The sequence below is a fragment of the Vigna umbellata genome, chromosome 6 (genome assembly GCF_029865625.1).
Source record: "Vigna umbellata cultivar VRB3 chromosome 6, Vumbellata_1.0, whole genome shotgun sequence".
NCBI classification, from domain to species: Eukaryota; Viridiplantae; Streptophyta; class Magnoliopsida; order Fabales; family Fabaceae; genus Vigna; species Vigna umbellata.
In genome coordinates, this window is record NC_142170.1 from 29,920,947 (window position 1) to 29,935,694 (window position 14,748).

General features: G+C 35.6%; 1 long non-coding RNA gene across 1 annotated transcript; it reads left to right on the forward strand.

The window, feature by feature from the left end:
• Positions 1 to 9,029: 9,029 nt before the first annotated feature.
• Positions 9,030 to 14,551, forward strand: LOC148197195 (uncharacterized). Its single transcript, XR_015780063.1, has 5 exons — positions 9,030 to 10,001; positions 10,611 to 10,681; positions 10,761 to 10,861; positions 10,932 to 11,305; positions 14,457 to 14,551. It is a non-coding gene; the product is annotated as an uncharacterized LOC148197195 (long non-coding RNA).
• Positions 14,552 to 14,748: the final 197 nt, after the last annotated feature.

Genomic DNA, 14,748 nt, shown 5'->3' on the forward strand with positions numbered 1-14,748 from the left:
GATGAAGGGCGATTGTTTGAGAAGCTGAAAGGCTCCCAAAAATACAAATTTAGTATGTTCCTATCATATTTTTCTATACTATACTGTAGATAACTTGCCTTTGAATATTTTTAACCTTTGATTTCACGCAGAAATTCAAAAAGATTATATTCTGTTGACTAACAAAGAATATGCGTCAGACATTCCTAAAGATGCCTAATGCAAAGTCAGTTTGGGAGTTGTTTGCTTTTAGGTAGATGTTTTCTTTGGTTGAAATTATTATCCTAATTTTTTTGATTCTGATGTTTCTTTTATTTGTGCAGTGTTTTCACTCCTTAATATCCTAGATCGTGTTTTATGGCATGTGTGACTCCTCATGAAAAATGAAGATGGAATTTATCCAGGTAATTTTACTTAGTTTCTTTCTTCAACAGACATAGACTGTTGTTGCAATCTTTGGAGCTTATCCTATGAGTTCTCTTTTGTAAGTAGGAGGGCATGTGCCTTTTCCGAAGGGCATTTGTAAGCTCATTCCAATGTTTTATTGGAGGAAGTCGCTGTCTTAGTCTCTCTTGGACTGTAGCAGTCCACCAGTGCATTGCATATCCTTGAAAACTTAGGGTAGCAAGAGAGACTTTTCTTTCTTCTCCCACTTGATGGCAAGCACAAATTTGCTCTACCTTCATTTCCCAATCTAGGGTAAGCCTTAACATTATCTTTTCCATGAAAATGAGGCAATACTACATTAACTTCCTTAGGGTAGGAGGATTTTCAAATTCCCTCCTATGTCTTCTTGATGAAGAAGGTTGATGATAATATTCTCCTACTCTTAAGGCCTCTTGTTCATATTGGGACTCTCCACTATAACTTCTCTCCCTATTTCGGACTTGTTCCTTTCTCAAAAGTTTCAACTCATTTTCAACCATGGCACTTATGTAGCTCTCTTTGGACTTTTTCTTGACTTATTTTTCTCTCAATCTCATTGAGTTGATTGACGAGAGTTTGGAATGAAAATTGATCTTTGGGAGGATCACTAATTCTAGGGGATTGTCTTCCAGACATTTTGATGAACTTAAAAGTTTTCTTGAAGTAAAGACTAGAATTTTTTCACTTGAGGACAATATTCCAGGTAAGAGAGGTGAACCGTATAGGTTGCTTAAATACGAAGTCTTGCCTTGCCAAATATATCCCTAGTTACTTACTAAAAGTCTTTAAATCAAAATTACCTCTAAATTCATTAAATGTTTAAAGACACACTCAAACTCAAAGAAAACTAGACCCTAAATGCGGACTTCTAAGACTTGGCCTATGCGCTTGCAAAAATTGAAAGAAGTGAGATCTCCTAAGTGAGGCTTGGAACTTTGTATCCAAGACACACTCACTGTCTACCAATTTTATATGAACAATTAAAAGCAAAGTTTGCAAGTGATGGAAGAACACTTGTGAATTCTTCCAAGTCACTTATTTAATGGCCAATTACAAGTATTTTTGCAAGAAATAGAAATGAAACAATCAAGAGAATAGAAAGTAAAAGTGGTGTGCAGCTCTGGCTTCTCTCAAAGGAAGTGAATTTGGTTGATTCACACTAATCTCACAGCTGCTAAGTGAAATATGCTGCTGTTGCAGCAACCAGATTTTATGCAGACCAGTGAAGAACGTGGTTCTGCTGCACCAAAAATCAGCCCCAATGTTGATCTTTCCTTGCTACAATCCACTCCCTAAGATGCTACCAGTGTTGTGGGACGTTTTGAGATAGTTCTGAACCCAACATAGAGCTCATACAAACCACCAATAATCAATTATTAAGCCAGAAAATCAACACTGCTGCTGCCCGAAAACTGTTAAACCAGAATGCACAACTGTAGTTTTATCAAACAGCTTATGTGCAGGATTTTCAAACAACTTAAATCAATGTTTCCAATAAATGGTGGCACTCAAAATGAACTTAGGAAAGGATCTAGAGTGGATTTGAAAAGCAAGAAACAAAGATAAGTTGCAGCTATGATCAATTCGAACCCAAATTTAAACTAGGCAAAGTGTTTGACAAAATGCCTGGCAGAAGGCTGAAAAATGTGCATCAGAGTTTTCAAATTTGCTTAGTACAGGTTCAAACAGCTTTTTACAGTGCAGTTTATGGTAAGATTTGAATTGTGCACTTCTTTTAATTCAATTGAACCAAGCTTTTGCTACCAATCTAACATTGAATCTGATGCATTAATCATACCAAACTCTGAATTTTCAAAATCTGCAACTTATATCAGAAAAAGTGTTGAAAATTGGTGGTTTAGATGGTCAATTTGCACAAACGTGTTTGGACTTTCAATTTAATGGTTCGAGCAACTTTAGTTTACCAAATATGACTTGTGCAAGCTGCCAGCAGAGGCTAAATGCTAGCAAATCAAAATTTCACTAGTTCAGTTGCCTTTTAACACCAAATTTTACCAATTCACCAACCAAACTTCAGCTGAGGATTCAAACAAAACTGTAAACAACTTTTATGACTCCAGGACAGCAAATTAAACTTGAACAAGACTCTAGAAATGCATTAAGAGATGTCCAGAAGTGAGTTCTAAGCTGGACAGATTCAAAAATCAGGAAAAGACTCAATCAAAGTGTGTGCAGCTCGGTCCAACTGCTCTAGCAATGAATTCTGGATTCTGCTGACTGGTGCAACCAGTTTTTGTTGTCTTAGACAATACAATGTTCATATGGTATGCACACAACGCAGTCCAAGAATTCAAACACAACCAGAAAGCAAATTTCCACACGTTGTAGTTCAGAAAATTTAAAGCAGATTCAAAAACTACATCAATTGGCAGTGCACTGTGATGGAATTCAAGATGCACTTGAGCTCTTTAATCATTGCTCATCTGATGTGCTTCTATTGAAAAACACATCCAGTTTCACAGATTTATCCAGGCACCAAAATTACTCAGGATTTTTGACAAAATTCAAGCAAATCACATGACTGGACAAAACAATGCAGATTTTAAAAAAAAATTAAAAGACTCAAATCAATGAATTGATCCGATTGAAATGATGAACAATAAAGCAATTAAAAGCTGGAACAAACGAATCAACACAATGGAATCTACTGGAATTGAAAAACTTAAGGAAACAGTGCACAGATTCAAGAAAAACACGAAGGAAGTGTTTATGATAGTATGGAATGGGAAGAACACTTAGCTGGAGCGTGATGCAGAACCTAGGCTCTGAATACCACTTGATGAGTTGCTCCAGCAAGAGTGACAGGTTGAATGCAGCGGAAAATGGAAACCAGAGATGGGCAGCGGAGATGCAGAGTGAAAATCAGTTGTATAAGTGATGGTTGAAGAGCTGTTTGGGAGGTTGAAAGCTAGCTCAGGCGGCCTTCCACTGGAAGGAAGCTAGATGAAGAAGGGAAGCTCATTGGATTGACTTTTGGACAGAGTTTAAGGTGCTGAAAATGCATGAGCAGAGTAAAACTCAATATTCTTCAAAAGTGATTACAAAGGAGATCTAGGAGTGAATTTATAGAAGGAATTCAGCTCCTATTTTGGGTATCAACGGTGCTAAAAGATTCCTACAAATGTGGATCTAATGCCACGTGTGCAAGCATAAGGTGGGTGCTAAAGATCTAGAATGAGCACCATATACACGTGCTTTAAAGTGAAGATGGGCTAAGCACTCCTAGACCTTGCACTGGTGCACCTTCATTGCCTGCAATTATGCTTTCCTTGGCTAGCTTCTAGTATTTGACCTTAATTATTTGATGGGCTTGGGCCCAAGTATCATGTTTTTTGTGCAATTGTTCTATTGCAAAGGTTTGATGATTTTGTTGATGTTACTTATGTTATTACAGACATTGGGTCAAAGCAAATGCGGATTCGAACCTGTGCTCCGGATGTTTAGCAGTTTGGATTTACTCAAGCAGAAACTCGAGTTTTACAACTCCCAAGGTAGATTATTGTCTATCTATGCTAGTACTCTGACATTTTTATCATGCACTCTCATTATTTTTGTCATTTATTTTGTTTGTTTGAGATAAGCTATATACAGAGTTGTAGTTTTATCAATTGTTTGTCCTACTAATGTTTTGTTCAATGTAAAGTTGTGTTCAGTCGGAGATCAAATTTTTATTATGTTTTGTGAGGCTAACTTGGCCTAAGTCTATTGGCAAATTGAGAGAGTTTAGTGTAACTGACTTGCTAATTGTTTCTTGTGCAGATTACTTAAACTGGAGCGCAATCAAGATAACAAAAGAGAAAATTTCTATTGCATTTACTTCAACTTTTAAAATTGTTTACTACTACGACATTCACTTCCAATTTTTTAAATTTGTTTGCTGATTTATATTCTTCATTTCCATTTAGTTCCATCTCAATTAGAGTCTAATTGGATTCAAGTATTTCTGAGTAGACAACAGCAACAACACCTCAGTGTGGAGCTTGGAGCAGGCTAGAAACAACCATCCAAATAGGGAAGTTGTCTAACTTACCTTTGTTTTGAATTGTTGCTTCGGTTTTAGCACTTAAGTGATAGTATTGAATGGATACCCTACTGATTGAAGTTTAAATATTTGTGCAGCTTTGGATTGATGAAAATAGGAAGGTTACTTTGTTATTAGATATCACTTTTGTATTTAGTTGTAGAATAAATGTATAAGTGTGATTTCCTACAGAACCAATCTCTATGCAGGTAGCTTTCTTAATTAAATTCCTTGGTATGTTTCATTGAGCTGCTGAGACTTTACATTTATTCTGATTTATACTGATGAATACTTGACATAGGTGGTGATGCATTGGAATCTCTGGTGCTGCATTCTTTTGGGATATCTTCATATATATGATATTTAATACTACGTGTTTGCTATGCTCAAATCATTATTTAAAATCTGATATTAATAAGAATTGCAGGATCTTTTTGGTCTTTGATCTATTCAGTAGCATTAGTCTAGGCATAAGCTAGTTTTTGTATTTTTAGTTTCATGTTTGTAAATACCTGTAGTCATAACATAGTTAGATGAATTTGAAATTGCTCAGTTATTGTTTAGTTGATTATAGTAGTATTAGGTTTGTTCAGATTTTATATGTTCATTCTAATTTATAGTTATTAGATTAGTTTTAAATTTCAGCTTTGCATAGTGAATTTTTGTATAGTACTTTTTTGTATTGTTTTTAAGCTTTCTACATTAATTTTTACCTATTAGAACTTGTTAAGATAGCTTCTGTTACATTTCCCTTGGTTTAGTAAGTCATAATTCTGCATAGCTTTCAAAAAGGCGTAGTTTTAGTGGATAGATTTTAGTGAATAGGTCAAAATTCGAATCTAGCATGAATTATAGTAGTTAACTTTGTTTCTAGCTTTTATTAGTTGTTTGAAACCTGTAGGAATCAGGTTAGTTAGTTTTTAAGTTGTGTTTGTAGGAGTACTTATTGTTATGTGCTGTTTTTGTTAGATTTAATCCAGTTTCTTAGATTTATATAGTCAGATTGTATATTTTCACCCTTTTGAAGCAAATATGAGTTCAGTTAGTTCAGTTAAGTGATTTTAAAGTTGTGTGCATAGTTACTTTGTTATTAGGTAGTGTTAAAATCATATTTTAGAACTAGTGCAGTTTTATTAGCCTAATTTTATTAGTTAGTGCTGTAATTTTTAGTAGTACAGGTATATTTTGATTTGCTAATGATTCTTAGTAACTTGTTCAGTCTTTTGTAACCTTTTAACATTCAAAACTTGTTTTGGCACTTACCTTGAGGTTTTATTATAGGGTAGTTACAATTCTTGCATTTTAACTTAAGACTGTCAAGTAAGTTAGGCTTTAGGTAGACAAATTTTTGGTTTGTGATAGAAATAGATATTGTAGTAGTTCTTAGACTGTTTGAACCATTTTGAATATGTTTAGATAGCTTTTATGTTGTATATGTGATAGATTAGTGCAATTTATAGTTTCTATGTAGTACAACTTAAGATGAACCTATAAGCCTAACTGACTTGCTAATTGTTTCTTGTGCAGATTGCTTAAACTGGAGTGCAATCAAGATAACAAAAGAGAAAATTTCTATTGCATTTACTTCAACTTTTAAAATTGTTTACTACTACGACATTCACTTCCAATTTTTTAAATTTGTTTGCTGATTTATGTGCAGATGTTAGTTTGATTTTGGTATACTCTTGATTGCCATTTAGTTCCATCTCAATTAGAGTCTAATTGGAGTCAAGTATTTCTGAGTAGACAGCAGCAACAACACCTCAGTGTGGAGCTTGGAGCAGGCTAGAAACAACCATCCAAATAGGGAAGTTGTCTAACTTACCCTTGTTTTGAATTGTTGCTTCGGTTTTAGCTCTTAAGTGATAGTATTGAATGGATACCCTACTGATTGAAGTTTAAATATCTGTGCAGCTTTGGATTGATGAGAATAGGAAGGTTAGTGCACAAGATAGTAAATTAAGTGCAACTAGGATCCATTTTCCACGTCAATTGTGCAAGACCGGGAAAGGGAGAATTCTTTATCTTGTGCATTGTATCTTGCAATCTGTTTAGCCAAGAGAATATTAAGTTGTGTGATATATTTGTGCAGGATTGAAAATCAGACCAAAAGAATGGAATTAAAGGAGCACAAAGTTGTCCTGAAACAACAAAAGTGGAGCACGTGATTTTTGTTTACCTTTATTTTGTCCACAAAGTTTACCTTTATTTTGTTTCAACATATTAATTCTAACTCCTTTGGCAGCCTTCATGGGTAATTGCTGAAGAATTTGGCATGGGTTATCGCGAGAAGAAATCTGCACCAATTGTGACTAAATCTTCAGTTGAACAATACAGGTACTATATTAATCTTTTTTTCTTTAGGTAATTTTTAGTTGATTCAAAAACTTGATTTCATGTGTTGAAGTGCTTAGCATATGACAGATTCCCCTTTTGTACATAAGTTTGCATATTGGATCCTTGTTTATATGTTTTGATATTTTGTTTTTTTGCATATGATATGATAATTTTTTTATTTTCTAGCATTTTGTTCTTTTGAGCTTAATTCATATATATACTGGTTTGCAGGGTGCCAATCCGGCAGAATGAATTATGAGCATGGAGGTAAATTTTATTTTTAATTCCCTTGCCTTTTGTTTTCTGTGCTTTTTCCATCTTAATTTTGCTGCTTGCCTGGAAGTAGTTACCCTACATGTGGGAGTTTTCTGCAGTATTCATGTGTTGACATTTACTTGTATTTGGGGTTTGAGTATTTATTACAATTTTTATGTCTATTTTGTTGTTTATTTGGTGGAGAGTTTGATCTTGATTGAGCTGAAAGGAGAATAAGATATTTCTGCAATGAAGTTTTGTTTTTGATATATTGAATATCTACTCTATTCAGAGAGTTTCAATTCTTTAATTATATCTCTATGCTTATATTGTGCCAGTTATGGGTATCCTTGGCTCCTGAACTACTTTCACCCAATGGTCTTTATCATGTTGACAAAAAAATCGCCAGCCTGCAATGCTCATGGACTCGAACTTTATTGTGTACCTTTATACGATACCTTGGGTATGTCACCCCTTCGTTATCTTGTTTCTACACCATGTTCATGCTTATACTCAAATGCAATTAAAATTTATTTTTGTCATCTATTATTGTACAAAGAGTTGCTGCTATCAAGGAACTGTTATCTCAAAAGCTTTGATGTTGTGAGAAAAGTTGCAACATTTGTGGCCATGTAATATTTTTTTTCTATTTAATCCTTAATCGCATCCTTGACCATAATCATAATCCTTACTCTAACCCTAATCATAACTCTTACCCTAATCTTAGCTCTAAATATAAGCATACAACTTGAGACTTGCTGGTAAAACCTTAATAGAAGGTTCAATTATTTAAGATTATGTTTTTCTTAAACCTCATTCTTTTTCGTGGCTGCAGGGGTTGAATGATAGTTCATCTAAAACATCCTTGATATAAGAAAGAAACGCTCATGCCCTAGCCATAATCCCTACCGGAATTGGTGAGCTTTAATTTACCAGCTTTCAAAATTCTACAATTTAGTAAGGTGTGGTGGATAATATGTACAAAATTCTACAATTTAATGAGGTGTGGTGGATAATTAGTACCAACTGTTTTGTGCATAAAATGGATTACGGCTTTGCTAATCATCATCGGGCAAAGGAGGGTTTAGGAGGTAGAGTTCGTCTTATTTTGTCTGGAGCAACACGTTTATCTGCACATGTGGGGAAGGTTACTTACGGGTTGTGACTTCTTGTAATGTCCGACAAGGATATGGTATGTTCTTTTTAAATATGAGAATCAAACTTATATCATGCTACCACTTTTCAAGAAAAATGTCATTAATTTGATTTCCATGTGCTGGTGACACAAACATATGCTCTTAGTTGAAAATGATTTTTTATCAACAAATATTGGTATTTTATTTTTATCCAAGGATTACATATGTTATAATATTTTAAAGAGTGTTTGTCACAGTTCAAAATAACACTAGGTAAATTGGAACCAGTTTTGTAATTGTTCCCTTGTTGTAAAGGAAGAGTTTCTTGTCTACAATATCAATTGTGCAATTAACCATGATAATTTTACTATGTCTTTCTATTTGTTTTGTTACAAGTGATTTATACATCTTGTGGGAGTCTTCGCAATAAATACTTTGCAACCCAACTAGGAGCGGAGAAAGTAGTTGACTTCATAAAAGGTATTCTTTGAAATTTGTAATTCCATATATTTCTCGTTCATTTTAGAAAAAATTTCGTTATCTACCGATGAGTTATTATGTTTATCTTTTTCACTATGAAATTATTCAAGTTCATTATTGCTCTAAAACTAATTGAATTTTATTGGCTTTAAGAAAGAATAAGATACTTGCTGAAATGGAAACTGTTACCCAGTGTTTGGGTCCACCAATAACTGTCAACGATCAAAATGTAACAAATGTTTGGTTGAAGATGAAAGATAAGGTACAATATTGCATTTGATTTGTTATGTCTTCAAATATAATTAGTTGTAGTAATTGTCCGCAATTGAAAATTGTTTGTCTTATCATGATTTTTCTTTATTGTGTAGCTTGGAGGCTTGAATTATGTACTACTCGATGAAGTCGTAGTTGTTTCCAACGCTACCACCCTCATTATTGGCACTGTTGTGTCCCTCGACTCCCAAGAGCTACTCCTTCAATTGTAGTAGTGACAGATAAGAAATCTTATGTTCTCCTTATGACACTATTTATTTTGAACCAAGAATTGTTTAGCATTGTATGAGTACCATTTGGAGGCATAGGGCGTAGGGCGTAGGGCATAGGGCATAGGGCATAGGGCATAGGGCATAGGGCATAGGGCATAGGGCATAGGGCATAGGGCATAGGGCATAGGGCATAGGGCATAGGGCATAGGGCATAGGGCATAGGGCATAGGGCATAGGGCATAGGGCATAGGGCATAGGGCATAGGGCATAGGGCATAGGGCATAGGGCATAGGGCATAGGGCATAGGGCATAGGGCATAGGGCATAGGGCATAGGGCATAGGGCTTAGGGCATAGGGCATAGGGCATAGGGCATAGGGCATAGGGCATAGGGCATAGGGCATAGGGCATAGGGCATAGGGCATAGGGCATAGGGCATAGGGCATAGGGCATAGGGCATAGGGCATAGGGCATAGGGCATAGGGCATAGGGCATAGGGCATAGGGCATAGGGCATAGGGCATAGGGCATAGGGCATAGGGCATAGGGCATAGGGCATAGGGCATAGGGCATAGGGCATAGGGCATAGGGCATACGGCTTAAAGGCTTAGGTCAAAGTATGATTAGGGATTAGGCTTAGTATATTAAGACATAAGACTTAGGCCTTAAAGGTTAGAACTTAGTGCTCTGCCATTTGAGTTCAAATTTGTTCTCAAAGTTTGAATTGCTTCAACTAATGGTTTTGTTGTTGTGGTTGTTTTCTTTTTAACATTGCTTACTTGTTGTATTTTGTAGATTTTTTTGAAACGGAAATTTAAGTTTCCGAAAGAGGATGAGGCGCACAAATAAAATCAAAACATTATGGTAGAGATATCTTTTCATCTTTTCATTCAAGTATTCCACTGTGTGATGCATTGCTGTTTATTTACATTTCAGAACATTTATTGTTTATGTTATGCATTCATGAATGATTTATGCATTCATTTTTCATAACACCTCTCTTTGATTTTGGACTTGATTTTTATCTCTTTCTACCTCACCTATACCTTGGCCACATTACAAGCCTTGAATGGAGTCCTATTGATCTCGAGTGTATTTCTAATTCAATTGGTGCGATTAGAAGTTTTCCAAGTTTATGATAGGGTAAATTTGCATAATGTGTTGAGAGTTAAACACCTAGATGTTGAAGTCTGAGGTTATTCTTATATTGACATACTATAGAGAGAGACCGAAACACCTCATATCCTGGGACCGGTGGGTTATGCAATTTTCCACCTTCATTTTAGGGCCATTCAGGATTTGTATGATGTATGCAATTTGATGTCCTGTCTATGAATGAGATTTGTCACAATTGTTGTCTGCATACTTTGATTTTTAAATACTGTCTTCTTGCTTGCATGCATTTGGGATAATTAAGGTTGATTTTTCTTTTCCTTTCTTTTTTTATCTATGGGAAAATTATGAGACTTGTAGTTTACGGGCAAAGGCTATGGATGAAGGGCGATTGTTTGAGAAGCTGAAAGGCCCCCAAAAATACAAATTTAGTATGTTCCTATCATATTTTTCTATACTGTACTGTTGATAACTTGCCTTTGAATATTTTTAACCTTTGATTTCACGCAGAAATTCAAAAAGATTATATTCTGTTGACTAACAAAGAATATGCGTCAGACATTCCTAAAGATGCCTAATGCAAAGTCAGCTTGGGAGTTGTTTTCTTTTAGGTAGATGTTTTCTTTGGTTGAAATTATTATCCTAATTTTTTTGATTCTGATGTTTCTTTTATTTGTGCAGTGTTTTCACTCCTTAATATCCTAGATCGTGTTTTATGGCATTTGTGAACTCCTCATGAAAAATGAAGATGGAATTTATCCAGGTAATTTTACTTAGTTTCTTTCTTCAACAGACATAGACTGTTGTTGCAATCTTTGGAGCTTATCCATGAGTTCTCTTTTGTAGTAGGAGGGCATGTGCCTTTTCCGAAGGGCATTTGTAAGCTCATTCCAATGTTTTATTGGAGGAAGTCGCTGTCTTAGTCTCTCTTGGACTGTAGCAGTCCACCAGTGCATTGCATATCCTTGAAAACTTAGGGTAGCAAGAGAGACTTTTCTTTTTTCTCCCACTTGATGGCAAGCACAAATTTGCTCTACCTTCATTTCCCAATCTAGGTAAGCCTCAACATTATCTTTTCCATGAAAATGAGGCAATACTACATTAACTTCCTTAGGGGTAGGAGGATTTTCAAATTATCTCCTATGTCTTCTTGATGAAGAAGGTTGATGATAATATTCTCCTACTCTTAAGGCCTCTTGTTCATATTGGGACTCTCCACTATAACTTCTCTCCCTATTTCGGACTTGTTCCTTTCTCAAAAGTTTCAACTCATTTTCAACCATGGCACTATGTAGCTCTCTTTGGACTTTTTCTTGACTTATTTTTCTCTCAATCTCATTGAGTTGATTGACGAGAGTTTGGAATGAAAATTGATCTTTGGGAGGATCACTAATTCTAGGGGATTGTCTTCCAGACATTTTGATGAACTTAAAAGTTTTCTTGAAGTAAAGACTAGAATTTTTTCACTTGAGGACAATATTTCAGGTAAGAGAGGTGAACCGTATAGGTTGCTTAAATACGAAGTCTTGCCTTGCCAAATATATCCCTAGTTACTTACTAAAACTCTTTAAATCAAAATTACCTCTAAATTCATTAAATGTTTAAAGACACACTCAAACTCAAAGAAAACTAGACCCTAAATGCGGACTTCTAAGACTTGGCCTATGCGCTTGCAAAAATTGAAAGAAGTGAGATCTCCTAAGTGAGGCTTGGAACTTTGTATCCAAGACACACTCACTGTCTACCAATTTTATATGAACAATTAAAAGCAAAGTTTGCAAGTGATGGAAGAACACTTGTGAATTCTTCCAAGTCACTTATTTAATGGCCAATTACAAGTATTTTTGCAAGAAATAGAAATGAAACAATCAAGAGAATAGAAAGTAAAAGTGGTGTGCAGCTCTGGCTTCTCTCAAAGGAAGTGAATTTGGTTGATTCACACTAATCTCACAGCTGCTAAGTGAAATATGCTGCTGTTGCAGCAACCAGATTTTATGCAGACCAGTGAAGAACGTGGTTCTGTGCACCAAAAATCAGCCCCAAGGTTGATCTTTCCTTGCTCCAATCCACTCCCTAAGATGCTACCAGTGTTGTGGGACGTTTTGAGATAGTTCTGCACCCAACATAGAGCTCATACAAACCACCAATAATCAATTATTAAGCCAGAAAATCAACACTGCTGCTGCCCGAAAACTGTTAAACCAGAATGCACAACTGTAGTTTTATCAAACAGCTTATGTGCAGGATTTTCAAACAACTTAAATCAATCAATTAATCGGTTTCCAATAAATGGTGGCACTCAAAATGAACTTAGAAAAGGATCTAGAGTGGATTTGAAAAGCAAGAAACAAAGATAAGTTACAGTTATGATCAATTCGAACCCAAATTTAAACTAGGCAAAGTGTTTGACAAAATGCCTGGCAGAAGGCTGAAAAATGTGCATCAGAGTTTTCAAATTTGCTTAGTACAGGTTCAAACAGCTTTTTACAGTGCAGTTTATGGTAAGATTTGAATTGTGCACTTCTTTTAATTCAATTGAACCAAGCTTTTGCTACCAATCTAACATTGAATCTGATGCATTAATCATACCAAACTCTGAATTTTCAAAATCTGCAACTTATATCAGAAAAAGTGTTGAAAATTGGTGGTTTAGATGGTCAATTTGCACAAACGTGTTTGGACTTTCAATTTAATGGTTCGAGCAACTTTAGTTTACCAAATATGACTTGTGCAAGCTGCCAGCAGAGGCTAAATGCTAGCAAATCAAAATTTCACTAGTTCAGTTGCCTTTTAACACCAAATTTTACCAATTCACCAACCAAACTTCAGCTGAGGATTCAAACAAAACTGTAAACAACTTTTATGACTCCAGGACAGCAAATTAAACTTGAACAAGACTCTAGAAATGCATTAAGAGATGTCCAGAAGTGAGTTCTAAGCTGGACAGATTCAAAAATCAGGAAAAGACTCAATCAAAGTGTGTGCAGCTCGGTCCAACTGCTCTAGCAATGAATTCTGGATTCTGCTGACTGGTGCAACCAGTTTTTATTGTTTTAGACAATACAATGTTCATATGGTATGCACACAACGCAGTCCAAGAATTCAAACACAACCAGAAAGCAAATTTCCACACGTTGTAGTTCAGAAAATTTAAAGCAGATTCAAAAACTACATCAATTGGCAGTGCACTGTGATGGAATTCAAGATGCACTTGAGCTCTTTAATCATTGCTCATCTGATGTGCTTCTATTGAAAAACACATCCAGTTTCACAGATTTATCCAGGCACCAAAATTACTCAGGATTTTTGACAAAATTCAAGCAAATCACATGACTGGACAAAACAATGCAGATTTTAAAAAAAAATTAAAAGACTCAAATCAATGAATTGATCCGATTGAAATGATGAACAATAAAGCAATTAAAAGCTGGAACAAACGAATCAACACAATGGAATCTACTGGAATTGAAAAACTTAAGGAAACAGTGCACAGATTCAAGAAAAACACGAAGGAAGTGTTTATGACAGTATGGAATGGGAAGAACACTTAGCTGGAGCGTGATGCAGAACCTAGGCTCTGAATACCACTTGATGAGTTGCTCCAGCAAGAGTGACAGGTTGAATGCAGCGGAAAATGGAAACCAGAGATGGGCAGCGGAGATGCAGAGTGAAAATCAGTTGTATAAGTGATGGTTGAAGAGCTGTTTGGGAGGTTGAAAGCTAGCTCAGGCGGCCTTCCACTGGAAGGAAGCTAGATGAAGAAGGGAAGCTCATTGGAATGACTTTTGGACAGAGTTTAAGGTGCTGAAAATGCATGAGCAGAGTAAAACTCAATATTCTTCAAAAGTGATTACAAAGGAGATCTAGGAGTGAATTTATAGAAGGAATTCAGCTCCTATTTTGGGTATCAACGGTGCTAAAAGATTCCTACAAATGTGGATCTAATGCCACGTGTGCAAGCATAAGGTGGGTGCTAAAGATCTAGAATGAGCACCATATACACGTGCTTTAAAGTGAAGATGGGCTAAGCACTCCTAGACCTTGCACTGGTGCACCTTCATTGCCTGCAATTATGCTTTCCTTGGCTAGCTTCTAGTATTTGACCTTAATTATTTGATGGGCTTGGGCCCAAGTATCATGTTTTTTGTGCAATTGTTCTATTGCAAAGGTTTGATGATTTTGTTGATGTTACTTATGTTATTACAGACATTGGGTCAAAGCAAATGCGGATTCGAACCTGTGCTCCGGATGTTTAGCAGTTTGGATTTACTCAAGCAGAAACTCGAGTTTTACAACTCCCAAGGTAGATTATTGTCTATCTATGCTAGTACTCTGACATTTTTATCATGCACTCTCATTATTTTTGTCATTTATTTTGTTTGTTTGAGATAAGCTATATACAGAGTTGTAGTTTTATCAATTGTTTGTCCTACTAATGTTTTGTTCAATGTAAAGCTGTGTTCAGTTGGAGATCAAATTTTTATTATGTTTTGTGAGG